Genomic DNA, 19,202 nt, shown 5'->3' on the forward strand with positions numbered 1-19,202 from the left:
CACATTGCCCCTGCCCCCCCATACACACACACATTGCCCCTGCCCCCCATACACACACACACACATTGCCCCTGCCCCCCCATACACACACACATTGCCCCTGACCCATACACACACACATTGCCCCTGCCTCCCCATACACACACACATTGCCCCTGCCCCCCATACACACACACACATTGACCCTGCCCCCATACACACACACATTGCCCCTGCCCCCCCATACACACACACATTGCCCCTGCCCCCCCATACACACACACATTGCCCCTGCCCCCCCCATACACACACACATTGCCCCTGCCCCCCATACACACACGCACGTTGCCCCTGCCCCCCCATACACACACGCACATTGCCCCTGCCCCCCATACACACACGCACATTGCCCCTGCCCCCCCATACACACACACACATTGCCCCTGCCCCCCATACACACACACATTGCCCCTGCCCCCCATACACACACACATTGCCCCTGCCCCCCCATACACACGCACATTGCCCCTGCCCCCCATACACACACTGCCCACAGATACATACTGCCCCCATACACACAGCCCCCACACACATACACTGCCCCCACACACATAAACTACCCCCACATACACAAACATTGCCCCCACATACACACACACTGCCCCCCATAAACACATTGCCCCCACACACATACACTGCCCCCACACATACACTGCCCCCCATACACACATACACTTCAATACACACACACACACTGTAACTGTCACACACACATACTGACCCCCACACACACTGCACCCCTGACATATACTGCCGCCCTCACTTACACACTGCAACCTTCACACACACATTGCTAACACACTGTCCCCCTCACACACACACACACTGCACCCCTCACACATTGCACCACTCACACATACCACTGCTCCTCTGCCCTACTACAGCCCCATTTCCCAGAGGACCTCAGGTAAGTTGTCAAACTGTTCTTAAACAGTTTGACTACTTACTCTGGGAGGGGGTCTCGGCACTATTGGCACAATAACCACTACACTGAGCTGTAGTGGTTATTGTGTCTGGATTATTTATTTAAAACATCTACAAGTGCCCCTCCCGAGATCAGGCTCTGGATCCGCCACTGGTTAAGACTGCCTCTAGTGGCTGTCTCCCAAGCAGCCACAATAGGTACTTCCTATATTCTCATAGAGTTAATCTCCATTAACTATGTTGGATGTCCAGCATCTTCAAAATCCCTATTAGAAAGCATTGATTCAATGCTTTCCTATGGGAAGAACTAAGTTGTGCACAGCGCTTGCCGTGCATGCACATCATGTTCCCCCTTTGAGGTGAGGAGGAGACTGAACCAGCACCAAGGGACCTCAGCTCTGGAAAGAGGTAAGTGAAAAACTTGTTTTTTAACCCATTAATCACTGGGTTGGGAGCTAGCGGAGACATAGGCACACTTCAGCCTTAAGAATCCAGTTTTGTTCCTTTAATACCAGATCTGCAACACTGCAATCCCATGGGGAGAATCCATGAGCTACATTGGCAGGCAGTAGGTTTGTTGTGCTGCTATATGTCACAAATATACTCTTTATCAGCTACTTTGACAAAAGAAATGTATATTCAACTTTTATCATTAGGCTCATATTCCGCCTCAGGCTCCTGAAACCCTAAATCCAGCTTTTGGTATAAAAAAAACCCCCCAAAACTGTGAAAATGAACTATGTATACAGCTGGTTATCCCAAGAATAACAATTTGGTATCTTGTGCCTTATTTATTATGTTTATATTTTGTAAAATAACGTTTAATTGGAAACATAAAAAGCATGGGTATAGTTTCTTTGATAAATGAAAATATCCATGGAGATTGAATTTTCTATCCCGGTTTGCCTTTTATTGATGATAAATATAAACCCTGAAGTGCACACCTGATAAAATAGGAACACACACCTTTGATGTGGAGGTGAATCTTACTTGGGGAAGTATTCCCAAGCATGGCCTGTAGTGTAGCAAGAGATGGACATCAGGTGTTCTGTCTATCTTTCTCACCACTTCATCTGTCTAGCCAACACTTCATCTTCCTCTCGAGAACATTTGAAACAGGAAGAGCTTTATGGACCTGTACTATATGTCAGTTCATTATCACGGCCATTCAGTTAATCTGTCATAATGCAGATGTCTTTACACTTGTAGATATACTGTCTAATTAAATATCAAAGCTGCTGTTAAACTTGTGAAGCACCATCAACGATACCTCTTTGTTCATCCACCACCTAATGATATTGCTATCCCAGCAGTCCACTGAATGAAGGTCTAGTATTATAGAATGTGGGATTTTTTTTTTTTTTTTTTAATCCTGTTTGATTCAAAGTTACTCAAAAACAATAGTTCCGTACAAAATTTTAAACAAGGCATAGCAAGGGAAGAGAAAGATATCATGAGAATTTAATCCAAGAATAGTCATGTGACGATCCAGTGATTTTTAGCTGTCTTATGGGGTCTTTCACAGAGCCCAACTATGTTTGTGTAAGAATACAAATGATGAAATAGTTTTGTAAGTCTATTTGTAGCAAATGCAGATTTGGGAAAACAACAAGACATTTTTGGGGGCAGCTGTTTTTGTCCCCATTTTCTCATTCGTATCCTCCTATGCTGACCTCGAACGTTTCCCCAAACAGGTAACAATGATGCATGTTTGCAGAATATACAAAATAAATTCTAGTTACAAGTCCTCTTTGATTTGCCTCTACAATCTCTCTCACCTATGCATAAGTTCATATATAATAATATAGCAATATGGTTACTATACATAGTTCTGAAATTGCTGCTGGCATGCCCATAGTACATATAATTTACCTATAAAATATAAATGACTTCTCATACAATAGACTGCATTTATATATGGCACTCAGGGCTTCACTCATCATACTTTATTTTAGTGTGTTATTATTATCATCGATAAAGCGATACTGCAACCCTTCCAAATTATACCCTGGAGCATTTATCCACATTGCTATTTTTTCTCATTTGTGGGATTAAAAAAGTACTTAGATTTTTTTTTTTTATAAAATCCAAGCTAATACTAGTTATTTTCAGTTTACTTCCCCTGTCCGTCTCTGGTGCCCAGAGACCTCCGCTGGAGATTTGTGATAGAATTTGACACTGCAAAATCCAAACCAGAATTGGTTTGAAGTCTATTAGAACATATAAAAGAAAAATAAAACTGCACCCTCTATCTCTCCTACTATTTGACAATCAAATAATTGAACCACCAATGAGCTTGAAGAATAAACTCAGCTGGGTACAGTATTGTATGGATCAGCACTCGTAGATTCTGGTGCTGTCACTATTTAATATAATGATGCACTAAGGGTGCCATAAAAAAATCCTTCTCTTTTTGCCCCGCAGGCCACAACAAATGCGTAGAACTATTATTCTATGTGACAGTGAACATTTGACAGTGACAAGTTCATAAAACAAATTAGAGCCACAATTTCTTGAAAGCCGTAAAAACTGTCATGTTCTGCATGTTTTATTTTTTTTTAGAGTTGCTACGTCTTTTGTAGTTTTAGATTTCTGTATTGCCAAAAAATGTTATTGAGATAACTCATTTTGACTTTTGCAAGCACATTATATTGATTACATGATATACTCTAAAAGTATTCAGACTTATTATTGACATTATTATGTTGCAGCCTTTGATAGAATTGTTTAAATGTTTGCACTCAATACTCTATAGGAAAGAAAAAAAAAGCAGTTTGAAAACATTGAAAATTTATTTATAAAGAAATGACAATTTAAATATTACATTAACATTCGTTTTCAGATCCTTTGCTATGACCCTTTAAATGTAGACCTGACACATCATGTTTCTCAGGATCATCTTTGAGATGGTTTTACACTTTGATGGGAGTCCACCTGTGTAAAACTCAATTGACTGGACATGCTTTGGAAAGGCACACACCTGTCTATATGAAGGTCTTGTAGATGTAAATTCATAGAACAAAAACCATGGCATGTGGCCAAAGGAACTGCCTTTAGAGCTCAGAAACAGGATTGTGTCAAGAAAGGCTATAAAAGGCTATAAAAAAGTTTAGGCTGAATTTAAGGTTACCGAGAACAAAGTGGCCTCCATAATTCTTATGGCCACCTGAAGAAACTGACCAATTGGGGTTGAATGGCCTTGGTAAGAGAGGTTACCAAGAACCCAGTGGTCACCCAGGTTCACCACCAGAAGTCATGTGTGCAGATGAGATAAACATGTGGAACTTGAACCATCATTGTAACCCTCCACCAATCAAGCCTTCACGGCTGACTGGCCAGACGGAAGCATCTCCTCACTGCAAGCCCGCTTGGAATTTGCAAATTTTGCACTGTACATTTCCAGTTGGTTTCTGCCTGGCATAATTTAGTTCCTCGTCACATATTTAAAGGACCACTCTAGTGCCAGGAAAACATACTCGTTTTCCTGGCACTAGAGTGCCCTGAGGGTGCCCCCACCCTCAGGGACCCACTCCCGCCGGGCTCTGGAAAGGGGTAAGTGTTTAAAACTTACCTTTTTCCAGCGGTGGGCGGAGAGCTCTCCTCCTCCGATCCTCCTCTTCTCCTCCCCGTCGGCTGAATGCGCACGCGCGGCACGAGCTGCGCGCGCATTCAGCCGGTCACATAGGAAAGCATTCATAATGCTTTCCTATGGACGCTTGCGTGCTCTCACTGTGAAAATCACAGTGAGAATCACGCAAGCGCCTCTAGCGGCTGTCAATGAGACAGCCACTAGAGGAAATAGGGGAAGGCTTAACCCATTCACAAACATAGCAGTTTCTCTGAAACTGCTATGTTTATGAAAAAATGGGTTAACCCTAGCTGGACCTGGCATCCAGACCACTTCATTAAGCTGAAGTGGTCTGGGTGCCTAGAGTGGTCCTTTAAGCACACGTAGACTACAAATAGCCTAACTACAGCTACAATAATCATAATTTTTTTACAATAAAGTAATTAAGATTGAGGATCAAGAGTAATCCGAAAATATGAAATGACGTTCGAAAACAAAACTTCATTCTTTTGGTACTGTCATTTCTCTAGAATTTACACCACTGAATAAAACATTGACCATTACCTATAACTTGCGTTAACATTTTTTTAATGAGATGTTGTTTTCTTTTTATATTAAAGATTTAGCAAATGCCATCACAATCCAGTTCAGACAAGGCAAAGTCAAGGCAAATACTGCAAATGAAGAGGATACATAGAAATATTGTTTCAATTCTCCTATTCTTTTTATGCTTTCTCAATGGTGGCTGCCTGGTACAAAGGATAGAACTTATAACAATGATTGACAGGGAAGATGGCTAAAGGATGTGGATATCTACATTTAATTTTATTTTTCATATCTCAGGATAACAAATATATATAACATATATATATAATATAATATAAATATATTATTATTGCTTTATTATTTATATAGCGCCATCAGATTCCGTAGCGCTGTACAATGGGGATATATATAATTAAAGGGACACTATAGTCTTAGTAGTAATGTGGTAGTTCTGATATCTACAGCCATGAATGTGGGGCCAGCCGTGGTGAGACCAGTGTGGCATTGGAGAAAAGGTAAGTTAAAACCTAAACTGCTACTCCAGCACTATAGTGTTAAGAACACATGTTTGTATTACTAACACCTATAGCAGGCTTCCCCAAATGCCGGCCCTCCAGATGTTGCTGAACTTCAACTCCCATGACTCTATGAATGAAATAGATAGGCTGAGAATCATGGGAGTTGTAGTTCAGCAACATCTGGAGGGCCGGAGTTTGGGGAAGCCTGACCTATAGTGTTCCTTTAAATAAATACAGGGGATGTGTAAACATGTTATTAAAAAATCTCAAAAAGTAACAGTTCCCCTTTAACCCCTTAAGGACACAGCTTCAGAAGCTTGTCTTTCACTTAATGACACAAGCATTTTTTGCATTTTTTGCTGTTTGCGTTCAACTGCAATTTGCATTTTACTAATTTATTGCACCAACGCATATTATATACCGTTTTTTAAAGGACAGAAAGGGCTTTACTTTGATGTAACATATATTTACAGAAATGCTTATTTATTATTAAAAAATACAGAAAAATAAAAAAAAGGAAAAATATGAGTTTTTTTTTACAGTTTTTGCAATAATAATGTGTGCACAATTAGTGCAGGTTAAGGAAAGTAATTAAAACTAAATTCATTTAGTTGTTCTGATTTACAGAATATATAATGTGTCTGGGATTTTAAGTTTTTTGTGGTAGTTACACGCAGGGCTGCCATCAGAAATTTTGGGGCCCCTGACAAAGCACAAGGTCTGGGCCCCCCCGACCCCTCCCTCCCGGGCCCGCCCACGCCCTACCTAGTCCGCTGACAATGATGCGGGACTGAATGTGGTGTGTATAGTGGAAGTGAATTAGAATGTGTGTAATGGATGTAGTGTTTGTGTGTATTAGATACTGTTTGTGCAGTGAATGCAGAGTGTGTTAGTGTAGCGGATGCAGTGTGTATAGTGAACGCAGAGTGTGTTTGAGTAGTGGATGTAGTGTGTGTACAGTGATGTAGTGTGTGTTTGTGTAGTGGATGTAGTGTTTGTATGTACTAGATGAAATGTGTTTAGTGGATGCAGTGTCTGTAGTTGATGTAGTGTGTGTATTAGACGCAGTGTCTGTGTATAGTGAATGCAGAGTGTTTCAATTTGTGGTGGATGTAGTGTGTGTACTGTGAATACAGGATGTTTGTGTAGTGGATGATGTGTGTACAGTTAATGCAGAGTGTGTGTCAGCATAGTGAATCCAGGGTGTGTGCATAGTTTAGTGAATGCAGAGTGTGTGTTAGTGTGTAGTAAATGCAGAGTGTGTCAGTGTAATAAATGTAGTGTGTGTGTTAGTGCAGTGAATGCAGAGTGTTTGTAAATGTGTAGTGAATGCAGAGTGTGTGTTAATGTGTAGTGAATGCAGAGTGTGTGTTAATGTGTAGTGAATGCAGAGTGTGTGTTAATGTGTAGTGAATGCAGAGGGTGTGTTAGTGTGTAGTGAATGCAGAGGGTGTGTTAGTGTGTAGCGGATGCAGAGTGTGTGTTAGTGTAGTGAATGCAGAGTGTTAATGTGTAGTGAATGCAGAGAGTGTTTGAGTAGTGGATGTAGTGTGTGTACAGTGATGTAGTGTGTGTTTGTGTAGTGGATGTAGTGTTTGTATGTACTAGATGAAATGTGTTTAGTGGATGCAGTGTCTGTAGTGGATGTAGTGTGTGTATTAGACACAGTGTCTGTGTATAGTGAATGCAGAATGTTTCAATTTGTGGTGGATGTAGTGTGTGTACTGTGAATACAGGATGTTTGTGTAGTGGATGCTGTGTGTACAGTTGATGCAGAGTGTATGCTAGTGTAGTGAATGCAGAGTGTGTGTCAGTATAGTGAATCCAGAGTGTGTGCATAGTTTAGTGAATGCAGAGTGTGTGTTAGTGTGTAATAAATGCAGAGTGTGTGTTAGGGTGTAGTGAATGCAGAGTGTGTCAGTGTAATGAATGTAGTGTGTGTGTAAATTTGTAGTGAATGCAGAGTGTGTGTTAATGTGTAGTGAATGCAGAGTGTGTGTTAATGTGTAGTGAATGCAGAGAGTGTCTTAGTGTAGTGAATGCAGAGAGCGTGTTAATGTGTAGTGAATGCAGAGAGTGTGTTAATGTGTAGTGAATGCAGAGAGTGTGTTAATGTGTAGTGAATGCAGAGAGTGTGTTAATGTGTAGTGAATGCAGAGAGTGTGTTAGTGTGTAGCGGATGCAGAGAGTGGGTTAGTGTGTAGCGGATGCAGAGTGTTAATGTGTAGTGAATGCAGAGTGTGTTAGTGTGTAGCGGATGCAGAGTGTGTGTTAGTGTAGTGAATGCAGAGTGTGGTAATGTGTAGCGAATGCAGAGTGTGTGTCAGTATAGTGGATGCAGTGAGTGTGTTAGTGTGTAGTGTATGCAGAGTGCATGTTGTATTAGTGAATGCAGTGTGTGTATTGTATTAGTGTATGCATTGTGTGTGTTAGTGTATGCCGTGTGTGTTGTATTAGTGTATGCAGTGTGTGTGTTTGTGTATGCAATGTGTGTGTTTGTGTATGCAGTGTGTGTTGTATTAGTGTATGCAGTGTGTGTGTGTGTTGTGTCAGTGTATGCAGTGTGTGTGTGTTGTGTCAGTGTATGCGGTGTGTGTGTGTTGTGTTAGTGTATGCAGTGTGTGTTGTGCCAGTGTATGCAGAGTGTGTGTTGTGTTAGTGTATGCAGTGTGTGTTGTGTTGGTATATGCAGTGTGTGTGTTGTGTCAGTGTATGTAGTGTGTGTTGTGTTAGTGTATGTAGTGTGTGTGTTGTGTTAGTGTATGTAGTGTGTGTGTGTTGTGTCAGTGTATGTAGTGTGTGTGTGTTGTGTCAGTGTATGTAGTGTGTGTGTGTGTGTGTTGTGTTAGTAGTGTGTGTGTGTGTGTGTTGTGTTAGTGTATATAGTGTGTGTGTTGTGTATGTAGTGTGTGTGTGTTGTGTCAGTGTATGCAGTGTGTGTGTTTTGTCAGTGTATGTAGTGTGTGTGTTGTGTCAGTGTATGTAGTGTGTGTGTGTGTGTGTGTGTTGTGTCAGTGTATGCAGTGTGTGTGTTTTGTCAGTGTATGTAGTGTGTGTGTGTGTGTTGTGTTAGTGTATATAGTGTGTGTGTTGTGTCAGTGTATGTAGTGTGTGTGTTGTGTCAGTGTATGTAGTGTGTGTGTTGTGTCAGTGTATGTAGTGTGTGTGTTGTGTCAGTGTATGTAGTGTGTGTGTGTGTGTTGTGTCAGTGTATGTAGTGTGTGTGTGTAAATGTCCAATGAGGAGGGGGAGGGGGGGCATTTTAACATTATTTAAAAAAAAAAATTAATTTAATTAATTCAATTGTTTCTCCCCCCTCCCTGCTTACCTGTGTCTAGGGAGGGGGGAGATTCCATCCCCGGTGGTCCGGTGGCATGGTGGGGCCCCCCGGCTTCCTGTTACCGCAGAGGGGGCCCAGGCAGCACACAGCTTCTCCTCTTCTCTCCTCCAATAACTCTCGCAAGACCCGCGGAGCGTTGCCATGGTGACCGGGTCTCGCGAGAGTTATTAGCAGGGAGGAGAAGAGAAGAAGCTGTGTGCTGCCTGGGCCCCCTCTGCGGTAACAGGGAGCGGGGGGCCCTCGGCTGCACACATAGATAGCGATATTCGCTATCTATGTGTGCAGAGAGGGAAAGTGGGGCCCAGGACTGCCAGAGCAGTCCGGGCCCCCCAGGGCCGCCGGGCCCATGACAACTGTCACGGTTGTCACCCCCTGATGGCGGCCCTGGTTACACGTCACAAAGCACAAGGAGTAAAATAAACTTTTAATGTGGAGCGATTTTAGAATTTGGTATGTTTGTCTTGTAAGCTTAATAGCCATAAAAGAAAACAAAATTGCCACACAAAAGTATATATTTTTATAAAGTAGACACCACAGGCTATTTACCTAAGGTTGTTTTGACACTTTCTACGTAGCCATTTTACCGCCAACCTCTGCTAAATATTGGAGTAAAATTGTGTTTTTTGGGGGGTTTCGCACACAAACTTATAACAAAGAACTTCTCATGTGTATTTTGTAAAGCTGGTGTGTGCTATTCCCGTACAAAGTTTTATTATGTGTTCAGTTACGTCTGCTGAGTACAACGGTACCCCCATTTTATGTCTTTGGCACTATTTCGTGAAGCTACAGTGCCATATAGGTGACCTGTCCTTTTCAGTATTCACAGTAGAATTTTGAGAGACGGATTTAATGATCCTATGCTTCCATTTGGGGTATTATAACAGTTTGACTGTTCAAAAAAACCCACAAAGGCCTACCATTTGTAAAAGTAGACACTCCAGGGTATCTCATAAGGTGCATATTGTGCCTTAACATGCCCCCATTTTTTTACCATTACATGCCAAAGTATGTGGTAAAAAATAATTTTGTGCATTTTTTACATACGGATTGCATTTTTGCTGGGCATTTTGTAGATTTCATATGTGCCACTAAGTTCAAACCCCCCAAATTATGCTCAGCTAAGTCTTCTGAGTAAAAGGACACCCCCATTGTATGTCTATGGCACTATTTCGTGAAGCTACAGTGCCATACAGGAAACAGTTTGACTGTTCAAAAAAAAAACCCACAAAGGCCTACCATTTGTAAAAGTAGACACTCCAGGGTATATCATAAGGTGCATATTGTGCCTTAGCATGCCCCCATTTTTTCACCAATATATGCCAAAGTATGTGGTAAAAAATAATTTGGGGCATTTTTTTTACATACGGATTGCATTTTTGCTGGGCATTTTGTATATTTCAAATGTGCCTCTAAGTTCAAAACCTCCAAATTATGCTCAGCTAAGTCTTCTGAGTAAAAAGACATCCCCAATGAATGTCTTTGGCACTATTTTGTGAAGCTACAGTGCCGTATTGGAGACCAAGCCATATCAGTTTTTACAGAACTTTGAATTTTGACGCTGGGCCTATGTGCAATTTCCAAGCATCTTCGCAGGTTTTAAATTCAAACTACCCCACAAAGGCCTACCATTTCTTAAAGTAGACACCCCAGGGTATTTCAAAAGGCATATTTTGAACCTTAGCGTGGGATAATTTTTCCGCTAGCTTGTACCAGGTGTAGTGGTAATAAGCGTTTTTTCTGCCTTTTTGACACACAAAGTGAGTTTGCACAGTATATTTCGCAAACCTTATGTGTGCTACGACTGTATAATACTTCATATGTTGCTCAGCTATGTCAGCTGAGTACAAAAATACCCCCGTATGTACCTTTGCCAGGTATATGTGGACATCAGAGGGGCACATTTGGGACATAGTCATTCCAGTTTTTTTCAAACTTAAAATTTTTACGCTGTGCCCATGTCCCATTTTAGAGTATTTTACCAGGCTATATAATTCAAACTACCCCACAAAGGCATACCATTTCTTAAAGAAGACATCCCAGGGTATTTCAAAAGGCATATTTTGAACCTTAGCGTGGGATCATTTTTCCGCTAGCTTGTACCAGGTGTAGTGGTAATAAGCGTTTTTTTCTGCCTTTTTGACACACAAAGTGAGTTTGCACAGTATATTTTGCAAATCTTATGTGTACCACCACTCTATAATACTTTATATGTTGCTCAGCTATGTCGGCTGAGTACAAAAATACCCCCGTATGTACCTTTGCCAGGTATATGTGGACATCGGAGGGGCACATTTGGGACACAGCCATTCCATTTTTTTTCAAACTTTAAATTTTTACGCTGTACCCATGTCCCATTTTAGAGTATTTTACCAGGCTATATAATCCAAATACCCCAGAAAGCCATACCATTTCTTAAAGAAGACATCCCAGGGTATTTCAAAAAGCATATTTTGAACCTTAGCGTGGGATCATTTTTCCGCTAGCTTGTACCAGGTGTAGTGGTAATGAGTGTTATTAAATGTATTTTTTAACTTTGTAAAACTTTTTTTACTTTTTAAAACTATTTTTTAAACTTTTGTTTCGCTTATTAATTTTTTTAAAGTTTCCTAAACTTTCGTAAAACTTTTTTTTACAGATTTAAAATTTTTCTAAGCTTTTTCTTTTACCGTTAACCCCTAACTAGCAGTAAGCAGCACTAACAGTAAATTCCCCATTTTCCCATTACTCCCACCCACCCCAGCTAGCAAAATATCTAATTATACAATATTTAAATTAGTTAATTAAATAAATTTAACCCCTGAGGGTTAAAAAATAAATAAAAGTTAATCGTCAGGGGTTAAAAAAATTAGATCACAGTATAATACTGTGATCTGTATTTTGATCACTGTAGGCAGTGATAGACTGGCAGGGAAGGGGTTAATTTTTATTTGGACCGGGTAAAGGGTTTAATTTTTTTCATTTTTTACTTAAACGTTATTAAAACTTTTTTTTTAACTTAATTTTTTAACTTTTTAAAGCTTATTTTAAAACTTTTTTTAACGTTAACCCCTAGTTAGCCTAACACTAAATCCCCCAATTCCCCACTAACTTCCACCCTCCCCAGCTAGCTAAATTTATAATTTTAAAATATTTTAATTAATTAATACAATAAATTTAACCCCCGAGGGTTAAAAAAAAAAGAATTAACCCTCAGGGGTTAAAAAAAAAAAAATCAGATCATATTAAAATGTAATCCCTGTCAATTGATCACTGTAGTCAGTGATCAATTGGCAGGGAAGGGGTTAATTTTTATTAAAATGGGTAAAGGGGGGTGGGATTTTAATTTTACTTTTTTTTTTTTTTGCACTTTTTTACACCGGAAGTGCAGGGAGACAGAGGTGAGTATACAGAGCACATGTGCCAGCTCAGACATGCTGTCAGAGCGGGCACATGTACTGGGGCAGCCCGATCCGGTGCTCCCGGTCTGCCTCTAATACAGAGGCAGACCGGAGCACCATTAACCCCACGATCGCCGCGATTGCGGCGATCTGGGGTTAATTTTATCGCGTGACGGATGAGGTCCGTCACCCGTCGTTAAGGGTATTCCCTTGATGACGGACCTAGTCCGTCACCCGTCCTGAAGGGGTTAATATGTTAATGCAGCATTTGGCAGATGGAGTGCTGTGATATTTACTAACTTATGTTAATAATACAGGTCTATTCATTATAAACAGTGATTTGTAGAGAATTACAAACTGAGCTGTATATTCAAGTCCAATGTTTCAGTTCCCGAACTTTCAAGTTTGTTTCTAAACTGAATTGTTTGTTTTTGATAATCCAAAAATGTCTCAATTGTTTTTACATTGTTTTGCTGCCAAAATTAGAAGTTATCAACCTCAACTGGGCTGAACTTTTGTCATCCTAGTCAATTACAAACTCATTGATGTGTGTAGTTAGAGGGCACTAATCATGCCCAAAGCTAATTTTTCTCTTTTAAAAGTGCATACAATTTCATCTATATAGTGCGCTAGCAAAAGTATAGATGTAGAGAAAAAACGATTTAAAAAAAAAGAAAGCTTTTCTCCCCCCGTCAATCAATTCTTCGCCATAGACGATATGAGGGAGAACTGATTCATAGCGAGAGTAGCAATGTCCTCCCACAGGTGGCCATTTTGCTCTCCACCTTTTGCAACCACAGCGCATGTGCTGCAGTTGCCATGGCAACTCCCTAGCCAGCGCTGATAGGGCTTCCTAGAGGTATAGGAATGGAGTGACTCATGTCACTCACATCAGACACCGGAACGTTGGCAACAAAGCTTGCATATGAGCATAATGGAGGAGGTGTGCCCTGCTTGGAAAAGCAAAATAGTGAATACAGCAGGAGGAGCAAGGGACCTTAGGGAGGTGGGTTTTACAGAAATGTAACATCCGCCTCTGTAAGGAGATCGTGGTGGGGGAGCTGATTGGTATTTGTTTCCTTTTAACTTGTTCCAAATCAACATTAAATCTGAGTGTGTTCCTTTAATGTTCAAAGTGGAGTTCTTCAATAGAGGGGGGAATTCTGATTTCGGGTGGGCCCACCTGGATAGCATCAATAGTGATTTCCAAGGGGCTTCTATATCTGATTTACACAATAAATATATTCAGATAAAGTAAAGCAAGAAAGAGGAAGCTTAAAGAGTACTCATATAGGGGTTAACCCAGAAACTAAAGAAGTTAGTGAAAGAGGAAAAGTGAGTGCCCTTAAAAAAATACTTTTATTAATAATAGTAAATTTAGGGTCTAAATGTCCTAAATAGAAATACTATTCATAAATAAAAAAAGGAAAGAGTGCAGAGATATTTACAATCTATTAAACATATATTATAAACCAACGTATTGGTAATCTCTTATAGATGACCTATTTATGAAGAAATGAGTAGATATAGGACCACTACAAAAGTAATGGTCAAATTCCAAGGTTAAAAATAGGTCAAAGTAGAAATCTAAATAAATAAATAAACTGAAGTATATACAAAAATGTATGAAGTGCAGCGCGACCCCATTCTGGTCAGCAGTACACAGCCTGGTGAAACACGTGTTCTCTAGAGCACCCGAGTTGGAACCATGGGTATACCTCCTAAGCAGGTCGGTGGAGGGATGGACGCGAAAGGAACAAACGTTAATACATAAGATTACGCTAGCCGCAAGACAAGCAATGGCCCTTAAATGGTTACAACAGGATCTACCGCAAATATCTAGTGTGATAGGTAGGATAAAAGACATCCAGGTGATGGATGACTTAACGGCCAGGGTCAGGGGCACCACCAAGACATACCAAAGGGTATGGGAGTCATGGGACGCCTCCCCGTGGGGCAACTGAGGGAGGTAGACCAGACAGGTAGACGGAGATAGACGCGGCAGCCCGGGGGAAGGGCCTGGAGGGACACACAGGAGACTCCCGCTGGGGGGGGTGCTGCGCTCTCTCCCCACCACCTTCGCCTCCCCCCCTCCCCTGTTGCGCCTTGGCCTCCCGCTCTCGAGCCCTAGACCGCCCAAGGATTCTTCTCTTTCTAATTTTCTTTCTATCCTCTTCTACACTTACTTCAACCTTTTACATAGGGCACGTGTAGGATAGAGTGCCGATAAGCATGCAACACATACATCAGATTTAGGCAGGCCCGGGGATTGCAGCGGGGTACAGTTGGAGCAAGAAATCAGTGTGAGTAGACGGGCGGGGGACACAACAACCCGACAGATCTGCACCCGAGGGCGCAAAAACACATTCGCGGAGCGAAGATGCGCAAAAGTGGCACATATAATAGAGGATGTAGGAAAGCGTGACTCTATAATACAATATAACATAAAAATCCTGACGGAAAGTGAACTCTGGCCGCAGAGAACTCAACCGAATACACAAAGCCTCATTGTAAGAATGTTATTAATAAAACTATGTATATGGGCTTCTGCGAAAGCCGAAATGTTCACATTAAGCCACTGTTCCTGTCATGTAAAAATAAAGAATTAAAAAAAAAAAAATGTATGAAGTGAACATAATTACTGAGAGTGTATAATCGTAATGTGGTTCTGTTCAAAAGTTTTCAGAAACCTTCATCGTAATTATAAGAAAATAATTGGTATCCCAAACAGTCAGAAAAGAGGACAGAGAATCTGATCCTCCATAGATGCAGTATTATAATGTTGCCTGAAGCATAAGTGGTATAACCAACTCGGGGTCATGAAGCAGGAATGTTGTCCGATATTCATGGAGTATTAGATAAGGGTGAAGCCTCAAGACCACCGAGTTCCCTTGACGCGCGCGTTTCGCCCCCAACTCATCAGAGGGTAGCCGATGTGTGGGAGATAGCAGAATTTAAGCGATGGAACGTTAGTTCTGATAGGTAAGTTCAAAAAACGTCATCACTAGATTATCCAATATGGATCTTGCCCCGTGATGACGTAATGAGTGGCTGAATTAAGCCTACCAGGATATGTTGAGAGGGGGATTTTTTAACCCTTGTTATTTTGTCTAAATATGTGAACAGCTCTCATTTTGGTTAATACGTTAGAGGAGTAAAGGAAGAAAATCTCATTATGAATAGAGCTTATATTAGAAATGAAATCCAAAAATGCGTATTGCCCATTTATGACATAAAGGTGAAAAGAGAGAAAAATAGGCTGTTAAGAGATGTCGTTCCCAAATGTTTTGTGGTGAATGCCAATAAGGAATTATAGTTTTTAAATAATACTAAATAATACTAAATAATAATACTAAATAATACTAGGTAAATTATCAATATTATTCTGCATGTGCAGAAACTTATGTACCTAGCTAGTTATCACTGGTTGTTAAATGTTTTCATCATGATTATGATGATCATTCCAAAGTATCAGGTACAAAAAGGAGGAAATAAGGTACCAACTAATGGAAATGTTTATGTTTAGCCTACTCAATGAATAGAAGGCACCATAAATAATCTAGATAAATGCATAGCTTAGTCTTGAGATATCGGCAGAGATATACAAAATGTTAAAGAAGAGGATATGTCTAACATCTAACCTGAGATGTTACCAACATCTAGCCTTAGACCCGTGGCAAAGCCTGAAATCTTATACTGGATGAGGTGCTACATCGGTCATCTAGAGAAATGTGGCATCATTATTAGACAGAATAACAAGGGTTAAAAATTCTCCTCGCAACATATCCTGGTGGGTTTAATTCAGCCACTCATTACGTTATCACGGGGAAAGATCCCTATTGGATAATCTAGTGATGACGTTTTTTGAACTTACCTATCAGAACTAACGTTCCATTGCTTAAATTCTGCTATCTCCCACACATCGGCTCCCCTCTGATGAGTTGTGGGTGAAACGCGCGTGTCAGGGGAACTCTGGTCTTGAGGCTTCACCCTTATCTAATACTCCATGAATATCGGACACCATTCCTGCTTCATGACCCCGAGTTGGTTTAACCACTTATGCTTCAGGCAACATTATAATACTGCATCTATGGAGGATCAGATTCTCTGTCCTCTTTTCTGACTGTTTGGGATACCAATTATTTTCTTATAATTACGATGAAGGTTTCTGAAAACTTTTGAACAGAACCTCATTACGATTATACACTCTCAGTAATTATGTTCACTTCATACAGTTTTATATATACTTCAGTACTTTATTTATTTAGATTTCTACTATGACCTATTTTTAACCTGGGAATTTGACCATTACTTTTATAGTGGTCCTATATCTACTCATTTCTTCATAAATAGGTCATCTATAAGAGATTACCAATACGTTGGTTTATAATATATTTTTAATAGATTGAAAATATCTCTGCACTCCTTTTTTTATTTAAGAATAGTATTTCTATTTAGGACATTTAGGACAAAAAAAAATATTTTTTAAGGGCACTCACTTTTCCTCTTTCACTATTCAGATAAAGTGTGTGAGATGGCTATTTCCAATATTCTTTCTTTAATTACATCCTAGGATCCCACATAACCATTTCCCGGTTCTCTGCCCTGCTAGGTTTCTTGTTGCATATAGTAAACTATAATATTGGGGAGCTTAGTGTATTTGTGTATTTTTGTTTTCAAATTCTCAAATTCTGCTGTTTATTTTTTGGAAACATGAAATTATATATATATTATAGAAATTCCAATAGTAAAACAGTCACCACTGAAGCCAAAGAAGCACCATTTCTAGACACTTGTCCAAAAAATAACATTATGACTTTGGCTTAAATACAAAATGTCTTTATCCAGTCATATAACAAGGATATCATTAGAAGGTGACCACTGTAACTTCTGACATGGTCAAAAATATAAAGAAGAAAAAAAACATTGGGCATATTTTTATATTTTTTGTCTGTGGAATCGTGTCTACCACTTCCGTTAAAACTTATATAGCAGTTTAGCAGCAGTCCTGAAAGCGTTGTCTTAAAATTACTCATACATTGATATGTTTTTACATGTCCTTGGGTTAGACGTGGAGCTCTGAAATTTTCATGAGAAAGTGCAAATTATGTTTCACACTTGAAGATGACAGGCCCTTACTCATGCAGATTGCCCGGTACTAAATGTGTTTTCATGCTGTTGTTTCTTTTCACTTGTTTCTTTTCACTTGATATCTGGAATGTGCCACCTTTAGTTATAGGTATTTTTTTCCAATATTACTTTCTTATTCACATTTCCCATTCTTTTGATGGCTTGTTATATTGTTACTGTGAGCTAAAAAAATATCCTATCATATATCATTCATTTTGATAGTCTGCTATATAATTGTTTTATCTGAGTTTCAAGTTTTTTTTTTCCCTTAACAAAAATAATTTTACAATAGACTTCTAAGTTCTAGTGCAGGCTTCCCCAAACTCCAGCCCTCCAGATGTTGCTGAACTACAACATCCCATGATTCTATGAATGAAATAAATAGGCTGAGCATCATGGGAGTTGTTGTTCAGCAACATTTGGAGGGCCGGAGTTTGGGGAAGCCTGTTCTAGAGCCATGGTGCATTGTTATGGGATATATGTGTCTTAAACTTAAACTGTTTTCGCAATAATTATAAAGTCATTAGGATTTTTTCTACTGTGTGATCATGTAAAGGCGTAAACTAGCATGAGTCTGCAAGTAATTCTAGGTAAGTCTACGCAATCAGAGATCCTATGGGGTACCACACTAAAAATTGACAGCACATACAGAAAACGTTGTCTTGCTGTAGTGATGGTCAAGGAATAGATTCAATAGGTGGATAGTTCAGAGGTTTGTCAGGACATGTGAGTGTCAATTCAACTGCTTCCATGGAGAAGACACATCACAGCAGTTGTTTAAACACAGTTTTGAGGCCTCCAAGAATATTCTGTGTGCATGGTTTAGAGGGATTTGTAAATTTTATAAAGCCTCAGTTTTAAAGGCAAACTAACAGACGAACAAACAATACATTTGGCCAATATGAATCAGGTGGTCCTTTATATATCATAGCTCTCAACATTAGGAGATATGCAAACAAGATAGAAGAAATTGGGGTCAGTTTGGGCTGTGAATCAAATGTTGTCAGTGATGACATGCATTCCCCCCAAAAAAGGTTTGTATTGCATATGCAAGCCAAGCTGACTTGCACCCCTGCTTTATACCCCTCCAAAGACTGCTCACGTGTAACGCACTGCTGAAGTACTCTTTTAGATAACTTAGCCCATCATTAGATAACTTTAATACACTTTAGACTCAGAACACCTTTCAATCCATGATGGAATACACAATGTTCTGTTTATGTGCTGGTAAACAATTGTTTGTCTGTGAATATCTCGATACAACGATGAATAAAATTGCTTTGCACAGTATATACTGTATATAAATGGTATTATGTTTATTGTGCTTCTACATTTTTTTTTTTTATATATTATGTATTTCCCCGTAACAGAGTGTTGGTTCCTTTTGCTGCTGTTAAAGTAAGAATAATAACTTTGTAGTGTTATTTTAAACATTATGTAAATAACAATGTATGTGATGTATATCTGCTGTCCTCCAGGACTCTGTAGAGTATTGTTTCCTTTTCTTTTCTGTCTGCATGTTCTCGCCTTGAGAGTATTGTGTGTTGTTTGGACAACCATAGCAACTTTGCACAACTAATGGAAGTTAACTATATATTTTTTTATTGTAAGCAATGAGTTTTATATTTATAAGAAAAATGAAGCAACTTAGTTTTCTAAAGCTAAGAAATAGATGGACCTTGAACATTCAAGGGACACTGGGGCGAGGCAGGAATGGGGGCAGACATATTTGAATGGAATAGAAGATATAATTAAATTAT

This window comes from Pelobates fuscus, chromosome 10 (assembly GCF_036172605.1).
Source record: "Pelobates fuscus isolate aPelFus1 chromosome 10, aPelFus1.pri, whole genome shotgun sequence".
Taxonomy (NCBI): Eukaryota; Metazoa; Chordata; class Amphibia; order Anura; family Pelobatidae; genus Pelobates; species Pelobates fuscus.